This window comes from Bombyx mori, chromosome 17 (assembly GCF_030269925.1).
Source record: "Bombyx mori chromosome 17, ASM3026992v2".
Lineage (NCBI taxonomy): Eukaryota > Metazoa > Arthropoda > Insecta > Lepidoptera > Bombycidae > Bombyx > Bombyx mori.
The window spans coordinates 10,810,742-10,830,165 of record NC_085123.1 but is presented as its reverse complement, the minus strand read 5'-3'; the positions used below and the strand labels follow the sequence as shown (position 1 = coordinate 10,830,165).

Here is a 19,424-nt window from a genome sequence, read left to right as displayed (position 1 = left end):
TCCATTTTAATATCGCAAAATATTGTACAATGTATTGGCGCCAAAATGAGAAAACTCAATGAGCAATCATATAAAAATGACAGATTCCAAATTCAAATGTATGTAATATTTTGTTTATTTTTAATTGTAACAGTATTTGTGGCCAGACTAAGTATCAGCGATTTGTTATGTTTGTAAGTTACATTTATTCATTCTATTTATGTCAAATACATGAAGAGGCAAACACGCAAAATGTTAATGCGACAGCCGCCTGTAGCTATGCTGATGGTGGACCAGGATTTGTGGGCACCGGATGCGAGAGATCTTCGATTATATGTATATTAAGTACGAATGCAGTCAATTTTCTTTTGCGATGCGTCCGTCGCGCGGCGTACGGAAACAGCGCGTCGCCGCGTCGGAGCGCAGCTCGTTCTTAACCCGAGACTCCGAGCATTCGCCTCGAAACCGTCAGACGTTTCGAACGTGACCCGCGCTCTCTCCCCGATGCTAAACTTTACACGTTCGTCACATTATTCATAATAATAAAACGTGAATTAAACGTGGTGTTTTTTAATTCGCAACCCGTGTACGTTAACCGATAAACGTTCGGTTTCGCACTGTACAGTTTTGGTTTTATTGTGTTTGTTTAGTTTTTTTTTTGTTTTTGTGACCCGCACATTGGAGGTGATTGGTTTATTTTCAATACGGCCGTCTGTTTACGGTGAGTACGAGTTGAATTTTAATTTTATTTTTATATGTATGGGATTTTCGTCCAGCTGATTTATGCGATGAGAGGAGATCGCGAATCGCATTTTGTATGGCGAAGGTCGCGTTGTTCGGTGCAATCGGTACAGTTTCTATGTCACATCGTATTAGGTCACAGAGGCTCGGTTATCGCCCATTGTTATTTACCTTCATTTGTAAATTAGTCGACACTAATTAATTTTCTAGAGTCGTTTTCACTAAATATTAACCATTGTACAAAAATCCGATTCAAGCATTTGTGATTCATTAATTTCACTAATTAACATTAATTATAAAGTACATAGTAAATACATACTATTAACAAAATACAATTAATGTTTTAATGAACCAAAAAAACTTATAAATTTATTTAATTACGTGACCTATTTATTCTACCAATGATTCTAATAAAATTTGATCAGAAAATCTTTAATGTCCAACAATTGACTACGGAACTTTCATGCTCTAATAAGAAATAAACATATTTTTTTTACTTTAAAGTATAAATTACTTAAGTTCCCATAACAGAATCAATTAACAGTAAACTATTTTGTTTGGATTTAATGCCATAGTATAAGGTGTCTTTTCACGGCTTGCGTTGAAGTCTTTTATAGGCGTCGTAAAGTAGAGTACACACGATTAAAACCTACACAAGCTTCACGCCATATACTTAAAATTATCCTAAGTAACTTTAAAATATAAATTTGTGTCAGTAAGTATCTTCGTATGTGATACCAACGCATGAACTGTTAATACATACTTTTACTGTAAGCAGTACTTTGACTAAATAAATGAATTTTCAAAATTAGAATAACATATCCTATCCTATAATCTATGAAAACTTAATCACAAATATGAAATTACAAATATGTAAGGTAAAATAAAATTTGCATGGACTTAACATTAAAAGTCATATCAAACAATTCAGCAACTTTAAAACCAAGAAATACTTGATGTTCATAATCTATCGATTGTCCTGTGATATTTTAATGTAATGTAACATTCTCCGATGTGAACATTCGCATGGTCAAAACATAATTAGTCTGCTATGAGTCGGTTAGACTCGAGTCGATCGCAATTGTAGATTTTAACAGAGGCCGCGACATATGTATGTTCAATGTGAACAGACACGTATGTATTGACCAACATAAAGTCTACAGATCTCTAAACAATTCCTAGATCCTGACGGATCAACAAAGGGTAGCCGATTATTTTCTATTAAAAACTAGCTGACCCGGCAGACTTCGTAGTGCCTCAATCTATAAATAAAAGACACATCAAGGGGACACATCAAAGGAAAAACAAAATTGTTTGTTTTTATATAATTCCGAGCTTTTTTTATATTTTCTCACCTTTTAAACCTTTTCTGGACTTCCACGAATAATTCAAGACCAAAATTAGCCAAATCGGTCCGGCCGTTCTCGAGTTTTAGCGAGACTAACGAACAGCAATTCATTTTTATATATAGAGATTAGAGAAAAGTTAGGAAACGGTTATAGGTTTATTCAATTTCCTCACTACACTCCTTCCCCTGTGATGTTACAACCAAATAACCTTCATTATTCAAATTCAAATTCAAAATCGTTCGTTAAAAAATCCTGGATGACCAAAACTATTAAATTCTCATGTTAGTAAGTAACCTATTTTCAATTAATCATTATCAATAATAACTCATCAAACAATACATTAAATAAAACACGTTGTACAAATCAAGTATAATGATCACATGTCGCTCTAATCACATTTGCGAACAGATTGCCACGAAAACACGCACAAAAATCTATATCAATTTTATCGTATTTGGGTTTTTTTTAGCAAAACAAAGTATTTACATTATATTTCTCGCTTAATGTGCGAAAAAAAATTGTTAACATCAATATTGCGACTTAAATACAACTAGTCGCTTTGATATCGAAAACTCTCGGATTCAAATTCATAAACGATAAATACATTTAAACTAATTCAAATAACGGACTTAATACATAATATTTGTGTTGTAAACAAGACCGTGTTGAATCACAATTAAGGTAAATATTTATTCGCCTACGTTATCTTCACATATCTTGTAGTCTAACTCATTAAACCCTGGCCCTTAGAACTTACTTACGTGCAATTAATTGGACAGTAATATTCCATCTATTAATTTTAATAACATAATGTACAAGAAATGATTTCAATTTTAAGATTTAGTTTTATTTCAATAAAAGAAGTGGCTACATTTTCTACAATACTAATCGATCTATTCGATACCTTTATTATTACTAGAGGTCTCGCAGTAGTCGAAATTCGACTATAATTAATTGGAATTTTAAGTTTGTACACTATTATGATTGTATTTTATACTTCTATAATCACAAATTTCGTCTTCCATGACTACACTATACAAAATATTAACAAAGACAAACAATATTTAGTCTATTCTCAATTTGACAACAGACGTCAAGAACAAAATACTTCAGTGAAGTTTGACAATAAATAGTATGCATCCGTGTGTGCGTCAAATACATAGTATGTAGTGTGTGTAATGTTTTCTTTATTGATTTAATGTATCATTTATGCATTATTTAAAAAAAAAATTAGCATTGTGCACTTCTTCTGTATATTCTCTATAAGTGTGGAAAATTTCATACTCCTCCGTCCGCGCAATTTTCGTAAAAAGGGATACAAAGTTTTTGCTTCACGTATTAATATATAGATAAACTATTAAATTATAACTCTTTGTTACGGAACCCACTTTATATATCTTGCTGTAGTGTGTCTTAAAAGTATAGATCATAATATTTCTTAAGCTACAGTTTCACTTGACAGCGAAATTGTTATATATGGCTTCTATTGTTCGTTGTTGAAGACCAAAATCCACCACTTATTTATCTTAATATCGATCGACAAAGGAAATAATTTTTCTAATTAATATCGTTCTTGAGAAAGAACAAAGGTACTGGGATAGTGTTATTACTATTTGGTTAAATCCAGACACGGTGATAATTGTTTATATGAGTAACTGTCATTGTCAATATATTACTAGTATAACATATTATAGCTAGTAGATTAATCATTGTACTCGTAAAAGTAAAAGATCTAGACGTATTTCGTAAGTTGTATTAGTGCGCTTCATACTTTCAATCGCAATATCTAATTTGCATTACATAGTACGTTCTAAAAACTTATGCTAAATGTAAAATGACTTCTTAAACACATACTTTCAAATGAATACAGCCCGAAAAATCCCAACTGTTCTCATTAACTCGTACTCTGGATTGTTGAACTGCCATTAAAACAATTTTTAATAATCACCTATCTTCTGTCTATATATGTATATAAAAATGAATTGCCGTTCGTTAGTCTCGCTAAAACTCGAGAAGGGCTGAACCGATTTGGCTAATTTTGGTCTTGAATTATTTGTGGAAGTCCAGAGACGGTTTAAAAGGTAAATAGATATGATAATGCTGGAATTAAATAAAAATAACCATTTTGTTTTTCCTTTGATCTGTCCCCCGTCGGACGGATTCCTTTTGTTTGTTTTAAGTTTATTTTATACAAAAGTTTAGGTCTTTTATTTATCGATTGAGGCACTACGAAGTCTGCCGGGTCAGCTAGTTTCTAATGAAATTCACGCTTAGCACCGAAAATTTCACGTGACGGCTTTAATCATCAACTTACATACACGCTTAAGCTGATTCTTGTTACAAATTTGCATTAAGCTGCCTTATTTATGTGCGAGATATAAATGTTCGTTTTCCGAGAACTTTGAAAGTAAATTTATGTACCTTCATAATCAGAATCGGAACGTGATAAATATTAATTAATATCATCGTTTTTTTTTTTAATTATGTAACACGAAGGTGTTGAACGATACTATGGTAATATTTTGTTTGGTATACACATGATATTTAAAAGCGGTCTACAAATAAAAAATAATATCTAAAATTAATGAAACTCGATTATTTTCTACAAATCGATATCGATTCAAGTATTATTAAGATATTTATTTTATTTATTTCGTTTTAATAATAATTTGAACATAAATTTTTGTAAATCAAATCAAATCAAATCAAAAAAGTTTTATTCAACATAAATAAAAGTACATACTTGTTGAACGTCAAAAGAACTACCGCCAATTCACAAGAATTAGCCTCCGTTAATAATTACAATATAAATTATTCCCCTTTGTTTACAATAAAGCGTAGTTTTACGCGAAACCTTTTCTTTGTGTAATTTATCACAGTATAATCAGCTGTGGTAATGACATTTCTATAAGTTAATGCAAATCGAACGTTCGTTCGTACTATTTTAATGATCGATACTAAAAAAGATACTATAAGGTTTACTCATATTACAAGTCAGAGAATAAAAGGAACCCAACGCTGTTACAACGTCACATCTATAACAACGAATCGAAGTGACCTTTAGAAGTGGAATCGGTTTAATACTTACATTAATTAAAAATTTTAACGCTCGACCATTTAAAAATGTGCGTTATTAATTTTAAAAACATATTTGGATATTTTCATAGTAGCTGTGCATAAAATTCTCGCTAAATCCGGGTGGCATTGTCCAGTGAAGAATTCAGCACGGTCCGTATGGACAGAGTACACACAATGCAGATAGATATGTAAACTATACGGCCGTGTCGCCGGCTTATGACCGCAGATTAAATTACAGATATTGAACGTAGTAGAATAAAATGTACAAAAACACCCTAATTGGCAAAGAGCACGAGACGAAAAAATTATAAATTATCTAATAAGAAAAACGGACTGCTTGTGTTCTTGTTTTTTTTTATAGTTAATGTTACAGTGTACATTCTATTTAATCTATTTAAATTAAACACGAAACATCTGACTTTGTTAGTTAATAAATATGTCTTAAAAACGAAATATATTTCATAAAATATAACTAATAGTATGACTTTATATTACACTTTCGATTTAATGACATACTATTTAAACTTTTAACTAAATCGAAATACTTTAATGAAGGCCGAAGACATAAAACGAATCCGGATTCTTCAAAATCAAGTGCAACCAACACACAGTGTGAGGTAGGCCTCAATCGAGCGTATGAAATGGCGGACGTATACGCCTTTATATTATAACTTTCTTATGAAGATTGAACTGGAAATGGCTTTTGTCTACATACATAAACTATATTCTAGAAAATATCGCCTCTTTGTTTCCACTGTAGTGAAATGATGTATAACGCTTTAGCGTCCCTAGAGAACTCAGACTTGTACCGAAGATACTTTCGATATAGAAACCGAACCTTTCAACATTTTCGAAAATATGTGTTACAAATTTTCATCCTTTGAGCTTCTAAAATGTCATTCTGAAAGAGACAGCTTTTTAGAATACTACATACATATTATTATAATATACTTTTGTGACAACTCATCAAGCTTACAATCGAAATGAAAAACATCTTCAAACATTACTAATTGCTAACTAAAAACATTTTAATTAGTCTATCAGATTCACTTTAAATTCAATATAACAATGCAGCACAAAGTTATGACTTCCACAATATAAATTCAAATTCACTTATTTTCATTTCAATAATTTTTATTCAACCATAATAATACTTTTCTTTGTATCACAATAATACGTTTAATGAAACAATCATCACGGCTATCATTGAAGTGACATCTCAATAGAACTACCAAGGTCGACTGATGACTATAATCGCATCGACATTGGTTCGAGATTGCAGAGCCGCGGGCGACGTAACCTGTACTGGATGACGACGCACCTGCCGCTCGACACACAAACCCACCTCAAGCACGATCTTCGGCAACTAACATCGATGTGTCTAGTGAAATCTCTCCACAAGGACGACGTTCCATTAGAAATCATTTTAGAAACCATAATTATAACAGAACAACAGCCCATATTTTGTACATACAACGGCAGTTATGGTGATTGCAGCGAACGAGTCCACTTTGATGTTGGCGTTGACAAATTCGTGCTCATAGTTGAACATTATTAATGCGTCGTGCATTTGTTAAGTTATTAAGCGTTTCTACAGTTCTCATTTGCAAAGGAATACTAGAGTAAAACCGCTCGTAAACCACATGTTTATTATTTCTCTAATAACATTTAGAAAGTCCTCGTAAACTTAATGCGGTATCAAAGCATTTGCGTTAAGTTAGGTTAAGTGTCAACCACGCGCTTCGTGTACTCCAATCTAGACTTTATTTCGCTTGTGTAATGTTAACGCTTAAAAACTGGGCTTGATTTAAACTCTCGGTGAAGCTGCAAGTGGTTGACCCTCCGTCTATAATAATAGTAAGCTTTCTTCTGTTTATGTACACGGCAATTGCAATGGAAAACGATTTATTCGCTTTTTACGACAAACGCAATGATGTGAACGGGCGCGCATTGAGCGATATTTTCCCGCGACACGGAGCAGGTCGATCCCGCACACACTCCCACGATTGCAACCTTCTATCTTCACCTCACGAACGTACAATAGCTACGTTACCGCTTATTTTTTCTTGTGATCTGTTGTTGAAGTTAATGGTTATCGTGAATTCAGATTCCCTGGAATATAAACTCGTTTTTTTTTCTGAATATTTATAGGATCATGACAGTTTCCGCGTAACTCTGACTTTTTTCATATCAAGTTACACACCCTTTGGGACTGGCGCCAACCTAATCCATTTTGTATGTGGAATGCTTCGTTCACGATAAATGTAAGCTATAAGCTATAAACAAACCACACAATACGTAGGTACCTATTATTCATGTACGATCGAAACTATTCATGGGAAAGTCCTATCACTGACATACTTTAGAATGAACATAACAAATAATTACATCAACACCTCGCACGTTTATCCATTTTAATAATGTCCACTAAATAATTATAAGGATAATAGATAATATCAAATGAACGCAAACAACTTTTTGAAAACACATTTACTTTATAAACATCAATAATGTTTTAACTGGGAGTTGTTCCATGCGGTCTATTTGATTTGATTTATAATTATTTGTCAATCGTAATTATAGGTGTGTTTATTTAATAAAATTAATTAAATAAACAAAGCAAATCACATGATTGTTTGAGGATCGAAAGTCAATGTCACAAGCCGATTCAAAAACGTATTGAAACATTTTATTCTCTTGCTTCTTCGCTATGCAAAAAGACAAAAATAATGTAATATGTACAATTGTACATGTATTCGCATTTCACCAGCGGCCAGCAAACGCCCAAAGCTGGATATAATCCCAAGATTCACCAAATACATCAATGCTCAAAACACGTGATCATTTTTAATAATATTATATTTAAAAAAATATAAATTATTTATGTCACAGCAAATGAATCTCAATAAATCTAAACTCACGTATTCTATTGACTCTAATATCAGATGAAATTGCACCGATCGCGATTCGATTTTAATTACGGATAAATTATCTGAGTGTTACAACTCGCGGACACGCGGTGGCGTACCATGACTACAGGGTTTCGACCTTACGCCACTAACAAAGATTACCGTTGTGCGCTGTCATTTTTTTTTTTTACTTTATTTATTCCGCGAAGTATTGTAACGGTGTCGCGTCCATTTGTTTTGGTTCGGGTTCACCTCAGCGCCGTCCGCCTGTATTGCAACAAGCAAGCACGCGTGCATGTTATATCATTGCTTCATGTCACTATTGCGGCGCACGAATCGGATAAATATTTCGAAATAGATCATAATTTCACAACGCCATGATGCACCACAAACGCGGTGTCTCGAAGACACTGTGAATGTAACACTTTCCGTGTGAAATCAAAAGTACTATTATACTTAGTGAATTTCACATAGATCTAACCGAAATATGTTGAGTGTTTATGAAACAATGTATGCATGTTAAACGGCCGGAAAGAATTTGAGACCGTGAGATTCATTTTTTTTTTTTTTTTTTAATTTTTAAATGAAACTCTTATTAGGAACAAGATTAATGAAAATATTACATTTTAATAAATGATTGTACTAAATGAGGTACACTAGAAAACATACTTATGTCCGATTACTATTATCTCTACTATCATTATTGTGCTATTGTAATTTATAACAACAACAAAAAGACATCTTCACAGATGTGCAATCAAACTATTCTTAGTTCAAAACTAAGAATAGTCTGCTTGCACAGTTTCCTTTGATTAACTTAAATAGATTTCTTCTGCAGGCCCATAGATACGTATTTTAAACTTCGTGACGGATGCAATAAAAAACTCATAGGACTAGAAAGATTTATCGATCTTGCAAAAAATATTTCTGTCTACTGTTCAGATCCGCAAAAATTATTCAACTTACCATTTTTTAATCGTAAATAGTCACATTATCGGAGTCTCGCAATTAGAGATTAGAATTGCGTTGCCGGCGGCTCGAATTAAGAAAATAAGCAACTCTTTCAGGGGGCTGGGTGTACAACTTTTCAACAAGATCCCACAAAACGTTCAACTACTACCTGTTCATAGATTTAAGAAAACTGTCAAGGAACGTTTGTGCAACAAGGCATATTATAAAGTTAAGGATTTTTTACTAGATGGCACTACGTGGGAATGAGGCGTTCGCTCCTGGCCTTTTCATTTTTCATTATTATTATTATTTATTTGAATTGTATTTTTTTGACTTGTTTTTTTGTATACTGTAAATATGTTTTCTTGTTTAAAAAAAAAGAAAATAGTTGAGAAAATACAAAAAAAAAAAGCCCACTGAGTTTGTTTCGCCGGTTCTTCTCAGGACTGTGGCTTTTTTTGGAACCGGTGGTAGAGTTAACATTTTCTTTTACATTTTGACATTCAACAAGTGTGTTTTTGATGACATCCAAGTTGAAATAAATGATTTTGAATTTGAATTTGAATTTGAATTTGAATTAGAGCTGTATGTCGGTTAGCTGATGTTTCAATTTATAGTTGTTGATCTCTTTTTACTTCTTCTTCTTCTTTCGTTGCATTTATTTCCGACACTTCAAATGCTTTACAGTTTTCATGCTCACGGACGACTAAGGGGTTACTCGTTTCTTAATTATAATTGTTTCTTACATAATATTGTTTTAGGAATATATTTGACAACTTGAGGACAAGATTTTTCTAAATAATTGATATAAAATTTATAAAAGTCGACGGAGAATAGAACCAAAAAAATCTATATATATAAAAGAAAGTCGTGTTAGTTACACTATTTATAACTCAAGAACGGCTGAACTGATTTGGCTGAAAATTGGTGAGGAGGTAGCTAAGAACCAGGAGAAGGACATAGGATACTTTTTTATCACGTTCCCATGGGACGTGACATAAAACGTGGTATAACAAAACGCAACTGATATGGAATAACAAAACGCAAATGACAGCTAAACGTAATATATTCTATGGTTAATTATAGTAGAATTTTGAAGTTGACCGGTTGATGTGTTTGAAACAAACCGTGTGGCGGAACAAAGTTCGCCGGGTCCACTAGTATTTTATAAAGTAGGTCTGGCTCCTACTAATTGCCTTAAACGGTGAGTAGGCCGATCGACAAATCACCTTAAACCTTCACGGCGATCGTAAACTACCAATACCTAGTTTTGACCGGTTCTGATAGATACCCGTTTGTCTAATTATCAGGGTGGGCAGTCGTGTTCTCGTGGTAAGGTAAAAAACGTGCTTTGTACTATTTATGTATTTATTTCGGCTTTGCAACGAAAAATATATACGATACGAATGCTATTAAATAATTTAGCACGTCCACTCCCACAAGTAAATACAGTATTCATAGCAATCTCATTTACCATCTTGTCTACTTGTGATCGTGGCCCTTGCAACACACATAAAATCGTGGTAAAACACGAGAATGAAAATGAAACTTTTTTTTTATGATTGAAGGATTACTGGTGGCCCGGAGGCCTTTCCAGTTTCACCAGGACAGGTGGGCGAGCAAAGGCTCAGCCAGAAGGGGTGGGATTTGCTAACAGCTACTCGAGCGCCTCCGAAGGAGACCTAACAACTCAAGAGCAGCTGCTTCGCGAATTAATCTACTACCGGATCGGAATCGCGACCCGCTGAGAAGATCCGGCAAGAAACTCAGCGAGCTGATTCATGGGTTAGGTTGCACGGCAAGCTCTTTGTCGAGTTCGACGGAGCTCCGACGGCTAATGAAACTTTATTAACTCACGCACGTATATTAGATGAGTAATAATGCAAACTTTTAACAAAAAAGAAAACCCACTACAACGGAAAAAAATTATAATATCATCAATACTCGAAGTCAATTAAACATGCATTATGAAGGATAACTCAAAAACTACTGTTCAAATCTTTTGGGATTTAAATGGGATCACACGAGAAGCACTAGCTTGATGCGGGTGAAACATGAAAATCGGTACACCTAGAAAAAGATCAGAAGGATCGCACATAAAAAAACGAATCAAGTTGATAACCTCCTCCTTTTTAAAAGTCAGCTAAAATCTATCTTTACCTCTGAACTCTGAACGACATGTGGAATACTTGATCAGCGAATACGTCGCACCTAAAACATAATAAATAACATTAAAGGTTATCTCGGTATCATTTAATAATGATGATGATAGTAGTATAGTATGTCCTCGGGTGAATTGTCAACCGGTAATTGAATTTTATTATTATGAGATATTTGAAACACATTTTCATTGCGGATCTTGTAGATATTTTAACAATTTCATAGTTTTTTAAGAAAGAAAAAATAGTTTATATTGCTACAGTGACTTGAATGAATCGATTCTAAATGAAATGTTAGAAATCGTCAAATGAATCAGAATTAACCCGATTTTTAAATATTAACATAAAACTCTGAGATTGATTAAATTCGTGCAAGTAAATCTGGTTTCCAAACTGAGGCATTGATATTATTTCCGGTACATATTTCAAATATAGTCTTAAGACGCTTACACAAAATCGTTTACATAAGCGACTAGCGGCGCCGTCCGGCTCCACTCGGGTCTTTAACAAAAATTTCAACGATATTTGACGTAGTTTTATTTTTTACAATAAAAGAACACTTATTGTGGCATAACTGCAATAGTTAGACATATGCTGTCGCGACACTATTTGTAAATAATAATGTGTTCTACAAAGTCGTAGTACATTATTTTATTCTATCATCTATAGTTTTCGCAGCACACGCAATGTAAAGAATATTTTAGGTATTTTTTTTACACCTTGGGTTACATTATTGGAGTTTTAGTAAGGATCTATAATTTTTTACAAAAAGATTATAGCCTATGTCACTCGAGAGTAGTGTAGCTTCCAAACCTTCGATCATTAATTATTGATCGAAGTTCCAAACAGTGAAAGAATTTTTCAAATCGGCTCAGTAGTTTCGGAGCCTATTCAATACAAACAAACAAACAAATCTTTTCTCTTTATAATATTAGTATAAATAAACTCGCTGTCCGGTGCGCACGGCGGCAGGAGCACGCTACGCTAATGAAAGTGACAACCGTATACGAAAGTGACGCGATTAATTTATTTACTTGGAATCGAAGTGGGCTCTTCTAAAACATGTCTACTTTACATCCGTGCCAGGTCCGCCTCGCTATTTATATCGCTTCAAGCAAAGACCTAACTCCATGTACGGCGAGATAGTCTGTGCAGATCACAGACAATTAACCAAGCGTTATGTCCATTGAGACATTTCGCTTCCCCTCTTTGTTTAAAACGACTTATTGGCTACCGTTTCTCGTTACTTGTTTCATTATTTTATATATATTAATACGTGAAGCAAAAACTTTGTATCCCTTTTTACGAAAATTGCGCGGACGGAGGAGTATGAAATTTTCCACACTTATAGAGAATATAGAGAAGAAGTGCACAAAGCTAATATTTTTTAAAATAATGCATAAAAGATACATTAAATCAATAAAGAAAACGTTACACACACTACATACCATTTATTTGACGCACACACGCATGCATACTATTGATTGTCAAACTTTTGTTCTTGACGTCTGTGGTCAAATTGAGAATAGATTAAATATTGTTTGTCTTTATTAATATTTTTTTATAGTGTAGCCTTGGCAAAATTTGTGATTATAGAAATATAAAATACAATCATAATAGTGTACAAACTTATTATACAATTCCAATTAATTATAGTCGAATTTCGGCTACTGTGGGACCTCTAGTTATTTACAAACGTACAAGACAGTTCGACACAATTTTACTCGAGTTCGTCGAACCTTTTGAGTCCCTCTGACGGTTTGTAAACACTGTGAGATTTTGGAAACGTGTCCGCGGTCGAAGTTTACCGAAGCAATTTCTGGCGTCCCTCCTTTATGTGCATCGATTGTATAAAAACCGGCGCACTGGCCCGACGGACGGGTCGCTAATAGAAACAGGAAATCGAATTTCGTGGCTACGACCTGTCATGGATCCAGCTCGATAAACTGGCGTATTTTAGTTCATGAGGTCAGTCACAAAACAATGAACCTCGTAAATAGAGCAGTTGGTAATCGTTTTCATGATTGAATCGCAGACGAGCGGGCGTAGTAAGCGCACAGCGTCCAATTGAATATACTGCTAACACGATCGGATGTGGCACTCAAACTGATGGAAGGGTCGTAAATAAAGACAATGTTCGAACGAATTCTGAACGGAGAAATGTATATATGCCACTTTTACACGATTACTTTATTCCGAAATTGATTTTGGATATACAAATATTTTGGATGTGGCAAGAATTTTACAAAATCCAAGAAGAGATGCACATATAATTTGGGCAAAGAAAAATGATGGAACTTTAGCTCATCTATATATTAATACGTGAAGCAAAAACTTTGTATCCCTTTTTACGAAAATTGCGCGGACGGAGGAGTATGAAATTTTCCACACTTATAGAGAATATAGAGAAGAAGTGCACTATGCTAATATATTTTTAAACTAATGCATAAAGATACATTAAATCAATAAAGAAAAATTACACACACTACATACCATGTATTTGACGCACACACGCATGCATACTATTTATTTTCAAACTTTTGTTCTTGACGTTTGTTGTCAAATTGAGAAAAATAAATTGGCTAAATGTTAAAAATAATAGCCGGCAGTAGAAACCGTAAGTGAAATTTAGTATGAAACATAATTTTCTGGCTAACCACAACGAGGAACATAAAATATAATTAACGAGCCCTTAAAATTATGAACAGGAGTTTCATCTTTTAGCTATAAATCATTTTCACGGTAGGTAATCATTTCTATAGGTTAGAGACGTCATTCGACACGGAATCCGGGACGTTTTGCATTCGATTATAATTATTGCGCTCCACTCATGAGCTTCGTCTAATCCTTTTATATGGATCCGTTAGATTTCAAAGTGGAAAATCTGAATATACTAACCGTTATAGAGCAACTTTAGAACAGCTTATTTAATAGCGACATGGCCGATATGTTACATAATAATCGGGCAGCTGATCCTTCCAGTTTCTATAAATATTCAGATATCCCAACTAAATTAGACATCCATAAAGAATAGTGCACATGTATCTAGACTATTAATTGTTTACAAAGCAAATCAAAGTCGGTCTCGTTTACCAAGAAATAATTATCGCTATATTGGGTTGGCTTGGTTTTTGTTTTTGGAGTTTACTCCTTTAGAATCGATTTACATATATAGGCCCGGGGTATGAAAATTATGGGGACCAAAATCGTACTAGCATGTCACACGAAATGCGTTATGCGCCTGATTGCGCATGTCACACGAAATGCGTTATCGCAGGTGACGCCGGGCTGCTGCGCCGGCAGTCCGCCACAAAGCCTCGTACTGATCGCGCGTTTCTCTCATTATTGTATTTTCATATATTTGTTAGTCGTTTGTTTTGTGTCTCGTTAATTTGTTAATAATCTGTAGTGTATCGTGTTGTCGTAATATAGAACTATTTCTCGTATTGTTTCGTTTAATTTTTTATATCCAGTAAACTCCAGTCGTGCGTCGGAGCGGACACACACACTTTTTTGTTTTTTGCTTTTTTTTTTGTTTTTTTTTATGTATGGACGAGCTCACAGCCCACCTGGTGTTAAGTGGTTACTGGAGCCCATAGACATGTACAACGTAAATGCGCCACCCACCTATAAAATTAGAGATTCGTATTGAGACATCAAAAATTCATAGCCATGTGCAGTTCATTCTCTTTGCGGGTACCCTCCCCTCACACATATATTACGTACACTGCAGTTAGTTTTATGGGTATTTCATGCATCGTATTAATAGTTAAAACATACAGCCAGCGACCAGATAAATCGTAGATGGAATAATATAGACTAGAGGTCCCGCAGCAGTCGACTATAATTAATTGGAATTGTAAGTTTGTACACTATTATGATTGTATTTTATACTTTTATAATCACATATTTCGCCAAGACTACACTGTAAAAAATATTAACAAAGACAAACAATATTTAATCTATTCTCAATTTGACAACAGGCGTCAATAACAAAAGTTTGACAATAAATAGTATGCATGCGTGTGTGCGTCAAATGCATGGTATGTAGGGTGTGTAATGTTTTCTTTATTGATTTAATGTATCTTTTATGCATTATTTAAAAAAAATATTAGCATTGTGCACTTCTTCTCTATATTCTCTATAAGTGTGGAAAATTTCATACTCCTCCGTCCGCGCAATTTTCGTAAAAAGGGACACAAAGTTTTTGCTTCACGTATTAATATATAGATGTGTAGCTACCATCTGGCTTAACATCGAGACACTCTTATTATTATTAACACAATTGACAACAACTAGCTGATGAGTGTCAATTAATAAACTAGACATAACTACAAAGATGTTGTTATGAATAAAGGTCATATCACATTTTTATTGTTATTTTGTTTTGTACGTTAAAAAATACCAGCTACTTAATTTATTTATTGTATGCGTAAATATTTATCGAATTATATTACTGGTGGTAGGGCATATTGTGAGATATGGTGTACCACCACCCTACGCCTATTTCTCCCGTGAAGCAGTAATGCGTTTCGGTTTAAAGGGTGGGGAGTCTCAAGGTGGGTGGCGGCATTTAAGCTGTTGATGTCTATAGGCTCCGATGATCACTTAACACTAGGCGGACCTTTAACTCGTCCACCCATCAAAACATAAAAAATAAAAACAATAAGAATGTATACAACTTCACAATATACTGTACAAAATCTAACGCAGTAAGAAGACATAGTGTCCAACTTTCATTTAAACTCATCAATTAACTTTTGGTTATGTCACATTGATGTTTTTCAATTCATTAAAATTATCAAGGTCATCCCGAGTTCGTGCACCTTAATAATTAATAAAGAAATCAATATCGCTACTGCTTGTAATTTTCGTGATACCAGCCACTAATTTCGAGAAAACAAATTACAATTAACGATTGGGACGTGCTCAATGGCTCCAGGGAATGTTTTCCGATCTTATGATACCCCCTTCATTTAATGAACAGCACGGAAACGACCTTACTCAGGTGAGGTGAACAAACTCGAATAGTTTTTTTTTATTGCCCTTGTAAGCAGACGAGCATACGGCCCACCTGATGGTGAGTGGTTACCGTCGCCCATGGACTTCAGCAATGCCAGGGGCAGAGCCAAGCCGCTGCCTACCGCTTAATACTCTCCACAAGCCTCGTTTGAAGAAGGACATGTAAATAAAACATACAAAAGCACTGGTTTACGTAATCGTATCCATGGTAACGGTACTAATCGTATTCCGAACAAAAAGTGTCTGCACTGGTACAATTACTGGTGGTAGGACCTCTTGTGAGTCCGCGCGGGTAGGTACCACCGGCTTACCTATTTCTGCCGTGAAGCAGTAATGCGTTTCGGTTTGAAGGCTGGGGCAGCCGTTGTAACTATACTGAGACCTTAGAACTTATATCTCAAGGTGGGTGGCGCATTTTACGTTGTAGATATCTATGGGCGGTGGTTACTGGAACCACTTAACACCAGGTGGGCTGTGAGCTCGTCCACCCATCTAAGCAGTAAAAAAATATACATTAATCGTATTCCGAACAAAAAGTGTCTGCACTGATAGAAGTGGGATGTCCCAAAAAATCAATATTTAAAATTATGGTCGCATTACACGAAATGAGTAATGCAAACATCGCTACATCGTATCGAAATTACACGATAGCTCAATTTGAAATTGCAAATATCCGGCGGAGTGACCGCCCGTCCCAACAACGGTTTCGCGTTTCATTCTCACAATACCAAATAGATCACTGTTGTCATCAGACGAAAGCTTAATTCAACGTATTTGGATATTGCCCTGAACGTATCAAAGATATTTAACATTGACACATTTTCGAATCAAACTCCATTCTTGCATCGAATTTTACCAATACCGTATTAAACGCTACTAAAACCTCACCGGTGCACAGTGTAACGAAACCGCAGATTTCTAATCGATTTGAAACACGTTTTAGACTCGAATTCAAACTCGTTCTTCGAAGTTCGTTCAGTAAAAGAACGTATTAGCACGAACGTTGAATAGTCACTTAAAAACGTAACAATAATCCGATTGAAACACCGGAAAACCAGTCTTACGATTCAAGGAGAAGACAAGTAACCGCTCACAAAAACGTCAAGCAAAAACCATTGATGGCATCTTCTTTAAGGTCGTCGACATTAAAAAATGCCCCGACATGTCACTACCAGAACCGGCCTAACAATAACACATATCGTTCGTTGCCGTAAGCCTAGCATCAGACTTAGCGGTGGACCCTCGTCACGTCACGTCCATAAATCGAATAAATATTCTACGGGTACTATGGCCGACCGCTTTTCCGCACACGGATTTGTCAATTGTCAATAAGTATGACTAGCGCACGACATATTACCTTGAAAGTCCTTATGACAAAGTTGAACTGTCGTAATTACAAAAGCTACCATAACGATGAAGACGAAAGGGTCAAAATTATTTGAACTTAAAAAAAAACAGTAGATGAACAATCACATCGAGGTCATCGAACAAAGACATCTTAATCATAAATGATAATAAAAATGAATTAAACAACAGAGTAAATACGGTTTATCGGAAAGTAAATTTCTTAAGATCTTTCATTAAAGAATTACAAAAGAGAAGGTTTCTTTATTTTGCGAAATAAATAATAATCACGAATCACCCTTTTTTTTAAATAACTTTAAGAAAGTAAGCACATAAGTGACATGTCTATAAGAGACTTAGGGTTTATATACACTGGCCGTAGTGGTCACCGCGCCTTAGCAGCGAGCACTACACACAGAGCTCGAGTATGTATACATATATTATTATGTATGTACATATATACGTTCTCCATTTTCGTCAACGTGTAACACGAAAACGCGTGTTTATGTGCATACCACAAAAAATGAATGCACGTCTTGAAGTTCACGGCTAACGCCTCTACACTGCATCTTCTGACCAAACGGAAACGCGTTTCTAAGCTGAGTTTGAATGAGCGTTTTTCAAATATGTTAACCTAATATAGCTTCTCGGTTTTTAAAACGCCGGGTTCCAAAACGCGCTTTAAGCGGCCCAATGTGTACGGCCTATATGTTAAACAAAGATCCCAAAGTAAACAAACAGTCCTACAATGACCTACATCAGTATGATTGACTTTTTAGAGCAATCGTGTCTTCGTTGTTGACATAAAATTTTGTCTTTGACAAGCTTTAACTATTACACTTGGGTACACGAAATTGTCATCAAATATTAAATGTATATTTTTTTCAAACATTGGATCCTTCAACTGTTCTCCAAGAATAATTTTACAATCAATTAATATTTTCTGACAAAATTTATACTTGAACATTCTTAAAGTTTATACCATTTTGATTCGCCTAGCGAAGCAGACGAGAACTCATGCCCTCAAAGCTTATAGAGACCTCAGAGTGAATGGAGCCAATTCTGAGACATCAATTCGAACTATCTTAACGCGCCAGAATGCATGACTGCTTTCCACGACATAACCATTTTTAAATTTATGTACTTCGGTTAACGTTTAAAATCAACAACATCCATAAACTCGTCAGGCCTGTCTATCTTATGCTATGAAATGCTTCTACTGGAAATGAAATGCTTCAATAAAATCGACGCGTCAACATTTATATATATTTATAAACAACAAGTGACTTAATTCCATGTCCATAAAACGAGATGTGTTGTCATCTTGTCGAATGGATCACCCACTCTTCATTGTTTCTCACGAGGCTCAGTCTTGGTTGGGTTAGCAATTACATGCTTTGTCGGAACACAATTACATGCCTCATTTTCATTACTATTGTTAAATCTCTGTCACACTGTCATATTTGAATTAAATATTGGATTTCTTGTTCATTCAATAATAATGAAACTAAAGGTCAACACACTTGGCTCTCGTCAACTGAATGCTTATATTGTCCTCATTTCCTTTTTGTACTGGGATTATTTTGTATATGATTTACATTTCAAACTGCGTAACCGCTCTCCGCTTTATTTTGTTTTTTAATATTTCTAGAGCAAAAGAAAACGTTTGCCTTATGTGGTTGTTTCAGCTCGACGATCGATAGATAAGTACATTTATTTAAAAATAGAATTTGTATTATCAAACTTTCGTATTAAGTACGATGTAATTCGTATTTTAGGCTTCGTTATTTTATTACATAACCGAGAAAGTTTCAAACCTACTTACTGCCTGTATTTTACATCGAAACATCAAAAATAATGGAATATAATCCAATCGAAACCAAAGACATCAC

The 19,424-nt window shown here is 34.6% G+C and overlaps 1 protein-coding gene across 1 annotated transcript in view; it reads left to right on the top strand.

Moving 5' to 3' along the window:
- Positions 1-354: 354 nt before the first annotated feature.
- The window catches only part of LOC101743281 (uncharacterized), a 54,617-nt gene continuing 35,547 nt past the window's right edge, over positions 355-19,424 (top strand). The window contains exon 1 of the mRNA XM_062673395.1: positions 355-700. The gene's annotated coding sequence lies outside the window, so the exon portion shown is untranslated. The remainder of the gene's footprint in view (positions 701-19,424) is intronic.